Consider the following 15,310-nt stretch of genomic DNA (forward strand, 5'->3'; position numbering starts at 1 on the left):
TGTCCTCTGCATTGGCAGGCAGATTCTTAACCACTTTACCACCAGGGAAGTCCCTGTTTTTGGTATATTCTTTAGAATTTTCTACACAGACAATCATAGTATTTGTGAATAGGGAGAGTTTTACTTCTTTTTTTTAGTCTGTATGATTTTATTTCTCATTGTTTTATTTTTGTACTAGGTAGAACTTCCAGTTTGATGTTCAGTAGGGATGGTGAGGTTGGACATCATTGCCTTGCTCCCAATTTCATGGTGATGCATTCAGTCTCTTACCATTAAGTATGATGTTAGCTGTAGGTTTTTACTTTGGTGGATGCTCCTTTTTAGATTGAGGATATTTTTTCTATATCCCAATTTGCTGCAATTTTTCTTTTATAATTGGATGTTTAGTTTTGTCACGTGTTTTTCTGCATCAGTTGATATGATCATACAGTTTTCTTTTCCTTAAACTGTTAATATGGTGAATTACATTGATTGTTTCTCAAATACTGAACCATTCTTGCATTCCTGTGGTAAATTCCGAATGGTTTTGGTGTATGATTCTTTTTATGTATTGTAGGGTTCAATTTACTTTTTTTTTTTTTTTTTTGAGAATTTTTGTGTCTATGTTTATGAGATATCTTGTTCTGTAGTTTTCTTTTTATATTCTCTTTCTCTGGTTTTGGTATCAAAGGTTTTAATTTACTTTTATTGGAAAATATTAGATAGCAATCATGTCAGTTACTTATTTAAATATCTACAATAGATTTCCATTGTCTAGGAGACTAAGATGGTAATATTCTACCTTGTATCAAAATTTAAATTGTATATGCTTTACTTTGTAAACTTTCCTATTCTTATCCCTTGCTGTGCTGTTTCCTCTGCTCCCATCCTATCATATTACTGATATCCTGCTTGCAGTTCTCCAAGCATGCCAGGCTACTATGGTCTTTTAGTTTCTTCACTAGCCGTTTTCCTATCACTCGGAATATCTTATCGTAAGTCAATATGTCTAGTATCTTCTACTTTTTCTGTTCACATCACCTTCTTATAATGAACTTCCTAAAACTCCAAGTGTTGCTGATTACTCCCGCCCTCATGCCTCTGATCTTCTCTACATTGATGCCTATTGTGACACTTATTTTCCTCCCTCTACTGGTTAGTGAATACTTTGAGGGCAGAGATTTGTCTTTAATTTCCAAGTGTTTAACAAAGCCTGGTGCATAAGTAGTGTTTACTATTTATTTGCTGATTATATAAGTGAATAAATATCTTATAACTCTCAGTGTCCTCTGAGCTCATTGAGAGAATACATTATGCTTTCGTATTCCTTGCTTACTAAGGTGCTTTACAAATAATATATTTTTTGGTGTGGTGGAAAATTTTAATTTTGATGATTCAGATATTACATTATGGTCTTTATCTTGAATATTTTCAATATATAAGTTTTCAACAGATAATTATGGATGTATGTTTAGAAGAGTAAACTTAATTTATGATAATTTTAGAACTTTGGTTTCTAGACTAAGATCCTTGAATGCTAACGAGTTCAAATATAATAATGGGCATCAGTGAATTATTTTCACTACTGTAAAAAATATAACAGAAATTATATATTAACCTCAATGAGGTTGTCCAGGTTAACTGGTATATTAGATTCTTTGCTTTTGACCATAATTTTGTTAAATGGTAAGTCAGAAACTCAGAATGACAGCTATAATCATTGACTAATAAATATTAAATAATATCTAATAATTACAACTTTGAACACAAAATCTTTCAAAACATGGTACACATGGGAGGGCTATACAAGAGGTTATTTTCAGTGGAAAGGAAATTATTTTTATGAATAAATTTTGTTACATTTAGATTCCTAAGATTATATTTTCTTGTCTTGAAAGTTTACAATTGGGAAATGTCTTGATAACTGAGTGTTCTGCTGAGTTGGTTTCCAGTGAATTAGTTGAGATTACATGGTTAAATTTCCCAGGAGGAGACTAACTTCACCAATTAAGTTTCTTTAAAATATACAAACTTTCCCTGTAACTTCGTGGTGAATTGATGTTTTCTGTGAATTACTTTGACTTTCTGAAGAATTTAATGCATGAAGTTTCTCCTTCAGTAGCTCAAATTACAAAGATGAGTCGATGGCATTTCCTCTCGAGAAATTTCTGCCTTGTCTCTGAATAAGACCTCTGGATATTCTGATTGTTTCTCAGAAGCTCATTTAAATCAGTACTCTAGTTTTGTTTTAGCCTGATATGGAAAAGTTATGTATGCAGCTTTATGTAAATCTAAATTAGAGAATAATTTGAGTAACAATCATTTGGATATTTATCCAAAATATGCATACTATTTTAGAAATTTTGAAAATATAGGCTTTCCAAAAAATGTAATGACATATGCCAAAGACTCATGATCCATGACCAAGAAATCTCTTCCACAGGAAGCCAATTTTTTCCCCCTAAACATTTCATTGACTGGGGCTGCAGTATAGGGTCAGCATAAGTGGTATATTCTAGAAGGTGAGCCTTGTACAGCCTGTAAAACTGTAGTGCAGCCCCGCTCTACTCTTTTTATGCCTCTAGTCTCCTGAAGACTTTTTGCCAATATTTTAGGAAATTTTTACTTGCTTTAATTTTATTTGTGGAAACGTTCAGTTATTTAAACTTTTTAACTTGTTCAAGATCTTGATAATTACATTCTCCTTTATATGAACGTGGTGAGCACATATAAAAGAAAGACTCCTTTCCTTTAGGAAATACTCTTCCATTCTGTCTAATACAAGGCTATTATTGCTATGTATTAGTACAATACAACTCTACCTCTGACTTGGTTAATTAGCCCAAGAGTTGGAATCTGGCCCAAGACGGGCCAATCAAAGCATTCTCTTTGGTGGCTGACAATCCTAGTGACCTTGCTTTCTGCTATATTGACCAGAAAATAGAAAAAGTGAGTCGAGGGAGAGGGTGAGTCATAAATACAGCAAATGCAAAGCAGATCACACAGAGCAGAGACGGAGGGAGACAACTCAGAGTGTTGTGAACCTCTGGTTCCAGGTGCTTCTTGATGGCTGATGCATTTCTTTTCTTTGGAGTTCTGTGAGACATCCTAGAAACCTCATGATAAATCATGATTTTTACTTGTTTAAGGAGAATTCTGCAGTTCTGTGCTTCGACCTAGCCATGAGGGCCCCCAAGGCCTCACACTGAGGAAGGCTCTTCTCCAGCTATATCCCCCTCGGTCGGGTGAAGAGTCTGTGGAATCAATGGGTATGCCCACAAAGAGCCACGCTGTCTCTTGTAGACCTTGCACCAGGTACATGGAATCCTGGGATTCCTGCTCAAAAAGTCTCTAACCCACTTCCAGAATTTCTGCTGTCCTCTTTTCTGGTCCATTTTCTTGTAGGCAGGCCACACAGCCAGAGTACCTTCCCCTAGTCTCCAAGAGTGGCTGCAGGAAGGCTGCTTATGGTGGGTTATGAACTAAGTTTGAACTTACAGGTATCTATTGCTGTGTAATAAATTACCCTAAGTTGGCAGCTTAAAATAACATTTATTACCTCACAATTTCAGAGTCAGGAATCCAGGAGCAGCTAAACTGGGTCATCCTAGTTCAATCAAGATGTTAGCCAAGCTACAGTTGTGTTGGGCTTGACTGGTACTGAAAGATCCACTTCCAAGCTTATTCACATGCTATCGGTAGGCCTAATTCCTTGCCACTTGGGCCTCTCCGTAGGTTGCCTGGGTCATCTCGTGAGATGACAGCTGGCTTCTCCCAGGGCGAAAGATCTGAGAGAGAGAGAGAGAGAGAGAGAGAGAGAGAAAGACAGGGAGGCTGCAGTTTCTATAACCTAACCTTAGGAATGACATCCCATCATTTCTGCTGTATTCCATTGGTGATACAGACCAACTCTGGTACACTGTAGGAGAGGACTGTACGAGGGTACGGATGCCAGAGGCAGGGATCCTTGGGGGTCATATCCCAGAACACCTTACTCAGTCTCTCCAGCCCACTAGCTTTCTTTTAGTTCTTGAATTCACCGGTTCTGCCTCACCTCAGGGCCTCTGCACCCATGGCCTGTCCTTGGTGTGCTTTTCCTATTGTTCTCTCTTGGCTGACCCTCTCTTTTTTTGATCTCAGCTTAAATGTTACCACTTTAGAGAGACCGTCACTGATCACTCAATATACAACTGTTATCTTGTCATTTTCTATTCTATCACATTATTTTACTTCTAGGTGCCTGGCACTTAAATATATGTTGAATGAACAAGTCTTAGTGATTATATGACCTTAGGAAAAAGATAAGCTCTCTAAACCTCAGTAGTTTTATATGTGATTAATAATCCTCTACCCCCACCCACTACATAGGCTTTTGTGAGATGTTAGAATTTTCTGTAACAATTGATGAGATTATTATTGTTGGTTAACTTTTTTTTCCCCCCCTTTTTTTCCTCTGGGGCAGAAGAATTGCCCAGGAATGTATTTTCCCATTTTACTTTTCAGTTTTCTTTTATCTGCCTACATTGTAAGACTGCTTTGTTCATTTTTTCAGGTATCCATTCACTAGACTCATATTTACTGTCCTATAAATGTCTCAGAGGATTTCTTTTGAATTAAGGTTATGATTTCATGTGTGAAAAGTATTCAGTTGGGAGCAAGTTTAGTAAGGTTTATTCAAAATGTAAAATGACTTTGTGGTTTTGAATCATAACTAATCGTAGCAGTCACTGAACACGGAAGGTAGTGTGTGTGATTTTTGGAAGCTAGTTATGCGCAAAATAGCAAATACCCAAGAATCAAAGCAAACTTTTAATAATGCCCAATTGGAGTTCTGGTCATGTTTGAGCCATTCAGAGTTTAATCAGTAAAAGCCCCTTGAGTCAATAATTGCCTTCTCCTCGAATCATTGCAGGTATCTATTATGCTGCACATTATCCACATAGAAATGAACATATGGTTATTGAACACATAACGAAACAGACTTGGTTGGAGAATGTTTCCTTTAGGATGCCTTAAAACATTCTTGAGCAGAATATTATGTAGGCTGCCTGTATTCCTTCTGTTCCTGGGGTTATAGGAGGGAATTTGCTAGTCTTCTGTGTTAAGGACAGCGAATGAGAACATTGTATGAAGTTGAAAAATTCAGAATTTATTTATTTAGAGAGAACTATAGTTATCTTCCATGATGAAAATAGCAATAGATGGAATTTCTTAAAAGTTAGGAAAATATTTTTTCTCTCTTCTATAACATTTCAGGGAACTCAACTATTGGGTAGAAGCTTTCTTCAGAGTGGATCAGACCTTGATCTGAAGTTTGTTGCTGCCTTATTGTAACAACAACAACAACAACAACAAAAATACATTTGATGTGTTTAGAAAAAGAAGGGAAGAAGAGTTTTAAAACTTTTTTAAAAAAGACTAGTAGAGCAAAACCTGTGCTAACTTGAATCTGGCTCATTTCTGCTCTGAATTAACTAGATTTTCTCAGTTATACTCAACTTAAAAAGAAACAAATGAATCAAAAGCACATATAAGAAGTCACTTTATCTGAATCAAATAATTTAAATAATTGTAACATCTTATATTTTAACAACTGTGTTCAAAATGATAAGAACTTTCAGATTAGCCAGAATGCCCGTTGCCTGAACATTCTATAAAATTGGAGTATAAATATACCAAATAATTTTGTTTGCATCTATGATATATATACACACACTCATGAATGCACATACACAGTCATGTATATGTATAAAATGATGTTAAAATATGAGTTTCAATCAAGACTCTAAATTGAAAGATATTAGATATTAAAGTGGTGAAAAACAAATATATCAACTAAATAGTTATTAAAGAACCATTTTTATTATTATTAAAGAACTTTAAAAAAAAAGTGACTGATGAAACCAACTATCCTGTAGCAGTTACAAAAATAAGGCTGAAATTCAGATGGATGATTCTTAAACCTCCCTGCACCTTGAGGATATACGAAATTCAGGGGCGAGAAAATTGAAGCTGGATTTATGAAGAGGATAATTGGGGAGTCCTATTGATGTGCTAGGTTCTCCTCCTTGCCTCTAGAATGGAGATCTTGGGGGTACTGGCCCTCACCTTGAGCATGGTGAGAGGGGGTTTCAGCAGAGCCACTGGAAAGTATGGTACGTGTGGCCTGCAGGTGGGGGCATAGTGGACTGATGCGTGACTTCCATCTGAGAAGTAGAAAGGGTGAGAGATAGCTGCTAGCAAAAGCAAAGGAAAGGTAGTTGCTTTGGTTACGCTCAGTCTTGGAGTTGATGGGTAGAAGATCCACGTGTGTTTCCCATGAACTGAATATGGGCCATGGATAAAAGAGAAAGACAGACAGACAGATGTGCGCGCACGCGAACACACACACACACACACACACACACACACACAGATTGAGCGCTTAGAGCCTGCCCAAGAACACTTGGAGGAACAGTCAAACCACAGCAGAGAGAAGCTGTAGGTACAGCTGGATTCCTAGGGCTGAGAAGGAAGTCACGACCAGCAGGAAGAGAGTTGAATTCACCAACATTAAAGGAAAAACAGATAAGAGAGCCACAGCAATAGAGTTGGAAGGGGGACCAGTTTTAGATTCCTGAAGGCCCGGGAAGCCCAGAGTCAGCTGACAGCAATCAACAGTTGAGAGATGTCCATCTCCTGTCTCCTGACTCAGTAACCCTCGAGGGATCAGAAGATACAGTTTAGAAGGATGAGTAGAAATAGTACTGGGGAAAGAGAGAAGAAATCAATCATGCTCTCTTCCTCAAATACAGTTGTCCTACCTGAGGCGAGTCTGAGTAGCATCCACATATCTGCAGGAGAGAAGCTGAACTTCACATCAAGAAAGAATTTTTGATTATTACCTTGCTTAGACACATTAAATACATATTTGAGCCTTTTTTTTTGTTAGCAGCTTAAAGTGACCATAAGTGTGGCTGTTGTCTAAGAGACACTTGAGTTTTCACCCAAGGGCAGGGGAAGACGTACTTGTTGCATTTACTTGTAAAAGTATAGAAAAATGTCTGGAAGGACAAACATCCAACCGATCAAAGAGGTTACCTGTTGGAAGTAGAATTGGAGATATGGGAAATGGAGGCACTTTCATGTTTTTACGGGTATTTCCCCTCTGAAATGGTAGAATTTGAATTAATTTGACTTTTTTACATTTGCATTTTCAAAATCGAACACATTTTAAGTTCTTATGCATGTATACTTATTTAAACAAACAAACATTGTCTACATACATAGTGAGTTAGTATGTGTGATTTCAGAACTAAAGGAGTTCTATTCCTTGGTCTGTGTAATGACTATTGGAAGCCTTATTTGCTTTTTTTTTTTAAAAAAAAGTAATTGGTGTGCGTAGTGCTGAAATGTCCACAATCGGCACTTGTACTGGTGACCTCTGTTCAGGCACTCCTCCTGCTTTATGTGCTGGCATCTCTAGTTTGTACCAGAAGGACACACTGTGTCTGGCTTCACTATGAAATTCATGGAGCTCTCTGCTTGAAATAATATAAAAGACCTTTATTATTCAACCTGGGCATTCATCTATGCAACCATATCTCCTTAGGGAAATGCTGGAAAATGGGATTTTCTTGGCCTTCTCTCCCATTTGACTTTTCTTCCCCGCCCCCCCCCCCTTCCCCCATCCTTGTCCAGGTATCTATTAGTTATCTCTTTCAATAACGCTGTTCTGGCTGCATTGAAAGTGCTTTTTAATGTAGGAGATGTACTTCAGGCATAACACCAGGTCACTTTCTGAGTAACATTTTATGGGATTGATTAAACTTTAGCACCGTAACTGTTGACTTTACAGGCCAGAAAAGAGACTCAAGAGTGTTCTGCTCTGGACAATTTTGTGTCTCACAATTTTGAAAAATCAAATAGAGATAAGGGTTTAATGTGTTTGGAAAAAGAAGCTATCATCTATTTTTGAGTCTTCTGTATTTAAAAGACATCAACATTTAGCACGAAATAATATCTTTTAAACTAATGAAGTTACATTCCAGTAAATAACTGTATATAAAAGAAGGTGGACTTTTTAATTGTAGGGTAAAGATGAAGCTTTAAACTGACTTCCTCACTATGCCAATCCTAACTGCTGAATTTCTCCTCTTTTGCTGCAGGTACGTGAAGGGGCATTTGCTCTTTTTTTTTTTAATAAATAAATAAATACATTAATTTATTGCTGCCTTGGGTTTTCGTTGCTGTGTGTGGGCTTTCTCTAGTTGCAGACAGCAGGTGCTACTCTTTGTTGTGGTGTGTGGGCTTCTCATTGCGGTGGCTTCTCTGGTTGTGGAGCACAGGCTCTAGGTGCACAGGTTTCAGTAGTTGTGGCGAGTGGGCTCTAGAGTGCAGGCTCAGTAGTTGTGATGCACAGGCTTAGTTGCTCTGCAGCATGTGGGATCTTCCCTGACCAGGGCTTGAACATGTGTCCCCTGCATTGGCAGGCAGATTCTTAACCACCGCACCACCAGGGAAGTCTTGGTGCATCTGCTCTTGGTAGAGTTTCCAAGGTTGTGAGATGATGCATAGCTAATCTTTTTTTATAGAGAAACAGCTTTTGGGCTAAAATGCAGTGGAATCATGAATCAAAAGCAAAAAGTTTTCTTTTTTTTTTCATATGTTTTGGAACTTGGAAATCCAACTCATTGATTTTATCTGCACACAAAGGCCTGTCGCCAAGTGGCTCAGTGATATGGTTCACAGTTAGCAGAAACATGTCATAGAAAGGAAAGAAAAATCTCATTAATTCAAAAGGTTGGTTTTGCACTGTGCCAGCTTAGCTAGGTTGAAGCTATGTCTCCCAGAATTTCCTTCCCTCTGTGGTTCTAGATTCGGGTTGACCAGTAGAGAGGGCTGGGTGAGAGCTGGGCAGGCAGAAGCACGGCAGCAGCCCCTGCACTTGGCAAGTTGGCTAGTGTTCCTGATGTGCTGGAAGGTCCTGTGGAGATGACTGATCTGCTGGCTCATGTCCTTTGTGGGGGCAGCAGCTGGGCCCCCAGTTCTGCCAGGTCTGACTGTATAAGCAACTTCTGCTTCTCTGAATTGTAGGCCAGGCCCCTGTGCAGCTCAAAGGCAAACTGTAAGTCACCTTCATTATTGGGTTAGGTGATGTGAAAGGCAGGTAAAGGTTTAAGTTTGTCCCTGCTTTCCCCCAATTTGTGTCCAGCTTTTCTTCTTGACTGTCTATCCTACTGACCTTCAGCAACTTCAGATTCCCCACCAGATACAGAGCTTACAGTCTTCCAGAAGCCTCTTTGTCTTATAGAATGTATGTTGTTAATCTTGAATTATTTGTCTGAAAAAAATTGCCATCTCAATTAACTTAATTTTTCAGCTCTTATTTAAAAAATTCACTTTCCCTGCTAGAATTTAAGAGAATATGGCATAAAAACCTTGGTGAATAGTTTTTCTAATATATACTATCTGATTAAACTTTGCAATAAGAGTAAAGCAATCTGAAGTTGGTATATTAAATGATTTGCAATTGCAATGTGCTGCACTTTTCAGGTACCTGAGTAAGTAAAATAAATCAACTTCTGTCTTATCAGCATTGGGGGAACTTTTCATGTGTGATCATTGTATTTTAAAGTCAGTAATGTATACACTGTCTTTTTAAATAAAGATGATATTACTAGCTTTTCTTCAGTAGGTCTCATGCCTGAGTTGTAATAGAGCTTTGTTTAAAACACAGTTCCCAATAGAGAAGAAAACATTTACTAAATGGTAGCTATTATTATTACAATTATATAATTAAAAAACTCTACAATTTTTTTTTCAATTGGCTTAAAGAAAACTGCCTTAGTATTAGTGTTTGTGTTTGGGAGTATGATCTACTCAGGCATAGATAGAGTAGTGAGATTGCTATTGGGCAGGTGATTTTTGAAGTAAGTGCTGCCTTCATTAATTGAAGCAACATAGGTTTATGTTTGTTTGTGCACATACACACACCCTTACAAACACCCATATACCACTTGTAGATTTAATCATCATGTGATTTACTTTGTGTTCATCTGTTAAATGCAAGTTGAAGTTCTAACCTTGGCAAGTTGTTTTCAAACATATACTAATGATGGGAAAATATATGGTAGGGTCAAGGCATAGTGTGAAAGTAGATGTCCTGTCCTACCAACAGCAAACTGCTAACATTTTTTGTTTGTATAGCAAGTACAACCTTTATGTATTCTTGTGTATATACACAAATGCATATATGTATATTTACATACATGCAGTTGTATAATGTGTAAAAATATATATATATATAAAATACTTAGTCCGTGATCAATAGATCAATATTAACCAGAATATTTTATAGCCTTATCCTGTCCTATGATCTTTCTATGAAGCTTACTTTCCCTTAGATTTTCATAAGGGAGTGATAAGCCATCTTTTTCTGTCCTTGTCTCTGATTCTATATACTCAGGGTCTCAATGATGACATCCTTTATTCTTCCCTTCCTCTACATTCTAGTCCCCCTTTCCCATATCTCAATATTCCTATCAAGCTATTATGGGTTTAGGTAAATGAAAAATTAGTTGTCTCTTATCAAATGGCTGAGACCCCTGGTATAAATTCATATATATATATATATATTCATATATATTTTTCTGAAGCAAACCCTCTTACTCCACTGCACTTGCAAATTTCCCAAATACTGTTATGATAATACTAGGTGATTTATTTTACATAAGGGTGCATCTGAAGGGTGCAGCACACTGTGATTTGCAAACCATTTAACTTGCTAAGATCAGATTGTTCTGCTTTATCTGCAAAGTTCACCCACAAGGAATTTAATATAAAGGCTTTTATTCTTGTTGTTTCACGTATTGTACTTTCCTGAGATCTGATGGATGAGTTTGAAATGGGTGTGTGGGGGAGGAAAGAGGGAAATTAGCCACTCTGCATCTTCTGTGGAAAAGCAACTCCTAACTCTCCATTTCCCACAAGACCGTTGAGAGTATTCAAGGACTCCTAGGAGAATGACAGCACAGTCTCATAGGGAGACATTATTACTCAGGTGGAAGGTGAATGGACATGGGTCCAGAGAACGATGAATCAGAATGTGGTCTCTCTAGCTCTTATTATTACCTTAAAACTCAATAAGTGACTGAGTGCCAGCACTATTGCTAAGAGTAAAGAAGAGACTCAGTTTATTCCCCTGCCCCTCCTCTTCTCTGCAGACATTCATTGCATGGTGGTATTGTGTCACGGAGTCATGAGAACAAGACTTGCTTGGTATCCTTGCTTTGTCACTAACTTGTGTGGTTTTGGGCAAATTGCTTTGATTCTACACTCATGTGTAGAATGAGTAGAGGAATCAACATGATTTCTGAGGTCATTACAACTCTCAAATTTTAAGACTGTCATATATCAGCTCCCTTTATTTTCATTAATCTTCCTTCCTTCCTGAACTGTGATTTTCTTTCTCTTATATCCTTTTATGATAGCTTTTTATTTTTTAAAAAATATGCATTTATTCTGGCAGGTGGATCATTTTCATTCCATTTATACATTTAAATATTTATTGAGCTCCTGCAATATGCCGAGTCCTAGGATGTAAATACTGAACAAGACAATAAAGGAGGCATCCCTTAAAAGAAGAGGGGATGCAGACCAAAAAATTAAAATATTTATTCGTGTAGTGTGATGTTCAGGGAATGGGGAAATACAGGGTGTCATGAGATCAAATAGGTAAAGGGATGAGCCTCTGCCTCCTGAAGATTAGGGAAAAACCTGGGGATGAGGCACTTAAGTGGAGGCTTAAAAGTCAAGTAGGAGATAAATAAACAGATGGAGATATTTAGGAGGTCAATAGGCAAGGCTGGGTTGTTGATAGGATATTGGGGGTGGTGAGGAAGAAGGGAGAGTAAAGATAATGTTCAAGTTACTGATTGGTTTATGGCTAGTGGATGAGTTTGGGAAAACATAAGGAGGAGAGGGAAAGGCAGTGAGCAGGTTGAAAGTGTTTAGCAGAGGCAGATTCAATTAGAAAGCCATTGGTAATGATAACAGTATTTTATATTTGAGTGGTACTTTTCAGAGCAAAGCACTCCCATGTACATTTTCTTATGTCTCATAACAACTGGAGGGAGACAATATTATTCCTAATAATCAGATGTCAATAAAAATTTAAAAAATTTAGAGATAGGCAAAAAGATGACCACACATCCTTTTCACGTCACAGTGTCTAACAGGATTATCTGGTTCTCTTGGGGTAGGATGGTAACTTTACCATCTTGCTGGTTCTCCCATTAATGACTTAAGTAAATCTTTGACATGTATTCCTTATATATTTGTATGAGAGTCATTTTTTAGCTTTTTGAAAATAATAGTTCGAAAGACTCGAAGCAAAAGAAGGTCTTGAAAGATTAACTGATTTGCTCAAAATCATAGTGTTAGAGGTAGAGCAGGAATTTGAACTTAGATCTGTCACTCCTCACACCAGCTTCTTTTTGCTACTTAATTAACACAGTTCAACAGCTATGGATCCTACATATTCTAGTTCATTCAGCCCATATTTCTCTATCTTGAATACAAAGATCTGAGACATTTTATTAAATGCGCTGATGCAATCAATATAGAATAAACTTCTGGCTCTCACCTACTTATCAGTCTAGTAATTCCAGAGAAAATGAGGCTAGTCCAGTTTATCAGTTTATTTTCACTTTCTAATGCTTGCACACCAATTATCCTGAGGTTCAATATAAAATGTTTCTTGAATCCAATTTCATTTGTTTTGAAAATATAGACATTTATTCCCAATCTTTCCTATTCCCCAGATTTCTCAAGTTTGACCATGGGTATGGGATCACGACTATGGCCTTTTCAATATAATTATTTTGGGTCCTGAAACTTGAATTTATTTAAAACTGCTGGCAGTGTCCTTACTGTCCTCCACCTTTCTTGGGCTTTAATTCCTCTTAAACCACATTGGCACTTTCCTTTCCAGAGTGAAAGTCATGCTCTGATAAAGAAGGCTGAAACAAAATAGGGGTTGAATAGCTCTGACTCCACACGGTGAGTTGGCCATGATGCTTCCTTTGTTCCTGTGATAATACATACAGCTTAAACAGGCACACTTTGTCTACAGAATTTATCCCAATCCTCAATCAGTTCTGGATTTTAGCTTTCAAAACAATATTCCTTCAGCTTTGTGTAATTAAAAAATTTCCTTCTAGGTTATGTGTCCTTTTTTTAAATTTCATTTTTTGGTATATGATGTTTTAAGCCTAAGTTGATCAGTGTTCACTCCTTATTCAGCTAACTTCTTCTTCTTCTTCATCAGAATAATTTTTCATTGCATTGTCAGCATTTGGTTGAAGGTACTGCATCCTTCCAGAACCATTTTCCCTCATAGTGTTTTGTTTATGTACTTTCAGAAAGGGCTGAAGAGACATGTGCTATGGAAAATTATGTGATGAGAATTGAATATAAATACTCAGATATGTGTCTAGCTATCTATATAGAGTTGTTTATGTATATCTACATATATTATACATAATGTGTTTTTCAAGTTGTGTGTATTTATAAATTATTAGATATAAATTTATGTATTTGTATATATGTTGTACATAGGTACATATAAATTTATATTTACATATGCATAAAACTTTAAAAATTGTATAAACTCTCTATGTATGTATAAATATATATAAACCTTAAACTTAACTAAGTATAAGTTTATTGAGGAGATTTAAAAGTTCTTTCACTGAAAGGCACAAAGCCCTTCCAAAATTTCCAAAATCATTCTTACACTGGAAAAAAAAAGAAAGACAGATTCACTTTAAAATATTAGAGAACCTTGCTGTACTGTGAGTGTCCTGGGATCTGTGTTCTCCTGAACGCTACCTGTCAAGCAAGGAGTCACTTCTATGTTGAGGTTATTGTGCTGTGACAGATCAGCACATCTCACCCTGTGGTTTGAGACTCACTGACACAGCAACTTGAACTTTCCCTTTGACCTTTGTAAAACTCAAGTTTTGGCTTGCATTGAAATCTGTGTTTCATTGACTATGAAATTAAGAGAATCTCCAATGAGTAAAAAATGATTAGCTTTCACTTTTGGATGAAAACATGCCAAGGACAAACATTGATTTTGAGATCCTTTATAGAGCATCGCGCCTTATAAAAGCTCACTCTGAGGCAGCACCGCTGATAGAGCAGTGCTGTGGCACTGGAGCCAAGATCTCACCTTCCAGCTCGTTACCTCTCAGCTTTCTTTTTTTGGGTGACTTCGTAAGTCAATTTGTTTATGATCTTGTATAGTAGTGTTTTTAGGTATGATTACCAGTCACCAGATGATCTTTACTAATGCTTTGAATGGTGGGTATTTAAATACCCCTCTCTTTCTCTGGACTCTGTTGAATTGACACGTTCTTTCCTCTGCTCTCCTCAGCTGAGCAGTTATATTTTCTATGTGGCCACAGCACTTTATTTATGCTTTCATTATATCACTTATCACCTGTATCTTAGTTATCTGTTTATGTGCTCTCCCTCTGGACTGGAAGCTGCTTAAAGGCAGGAGCTCCTTTAACGAGTCCCTGAACTCTTGCCATATTGCCCAGGACTTGGAACATAGCGCTCAACTAAATGTTGGCTGCATGGACTCCTTATCTTAAAGATTTAAAACATAAGTATTATAAGGGTGGCTCGGTGGAATGCAGTGGGTGTGAGTGTGGGGGTAATATATTGTTTATATTTTATTTGCAAATTAATGTATTTGGAGACCTGCACTGTGTATGAAGGCCTGTGTAGGTGTGGTGACCCCAAGGACTCCTCTTTTCTCTCCCTCCATGTAACTATATTCAAATATCCATAACTCCGTCCTGAAACGGGTAATTTCCTGTAGATAGAGTTCCAAAGTACCAGGAGGCCCTTTTACTTTTGAGAGCAAGCTCTGAACTTGGCATAATGCTGAGGGAGCTTCAAAGCAAATATCCATTTTTCTCTCTAGGTAAATTTTATTCCTTCGGACAAATGTTCAAACAACTCTTTTAAAGAAACAAAATGCCCACTGCATTGGAAAAGGCAACTGTTGCTTTGGTATCCATTTTATGTCTTTCCCTTGAAGCCAAGGATTTATCTTGTTTCTGTGAAATAACTTTCCCTCTTTAGTTGTTCAATTTGATTCAAGGATTTTTGATTAAGCATTCAGGGGTCATGAATAAATAAGATCCGGCAGTCTGGTAATTGGGATATCACTACTGTCTAGTAGCACATTTAATACTCAGCCTAGCTGTGCTGCAACACGTTTTCCTCCCACCTTCCTTGTGCTGTTACTCCCCTCCCCAGTCGCCTCCAAAAAAGG

The sequence above is a fragment of the Hippopotamus amphibius genome, chromosome 3 (assembly GCF_030028045.1).
Source record: "Hippopotamus amphibius kiboko isolate mHipAmp2 chromosome 3, mHipAmp2.hap2, whole genome shotgun sequence".
Taxonomy (NCBI): Eukaryota; Metazoa; Chordata; class Mammalia; order Artiodactyla; family Hippopotamidae; genus Hippopotamus; species Hippopotamus amphibius.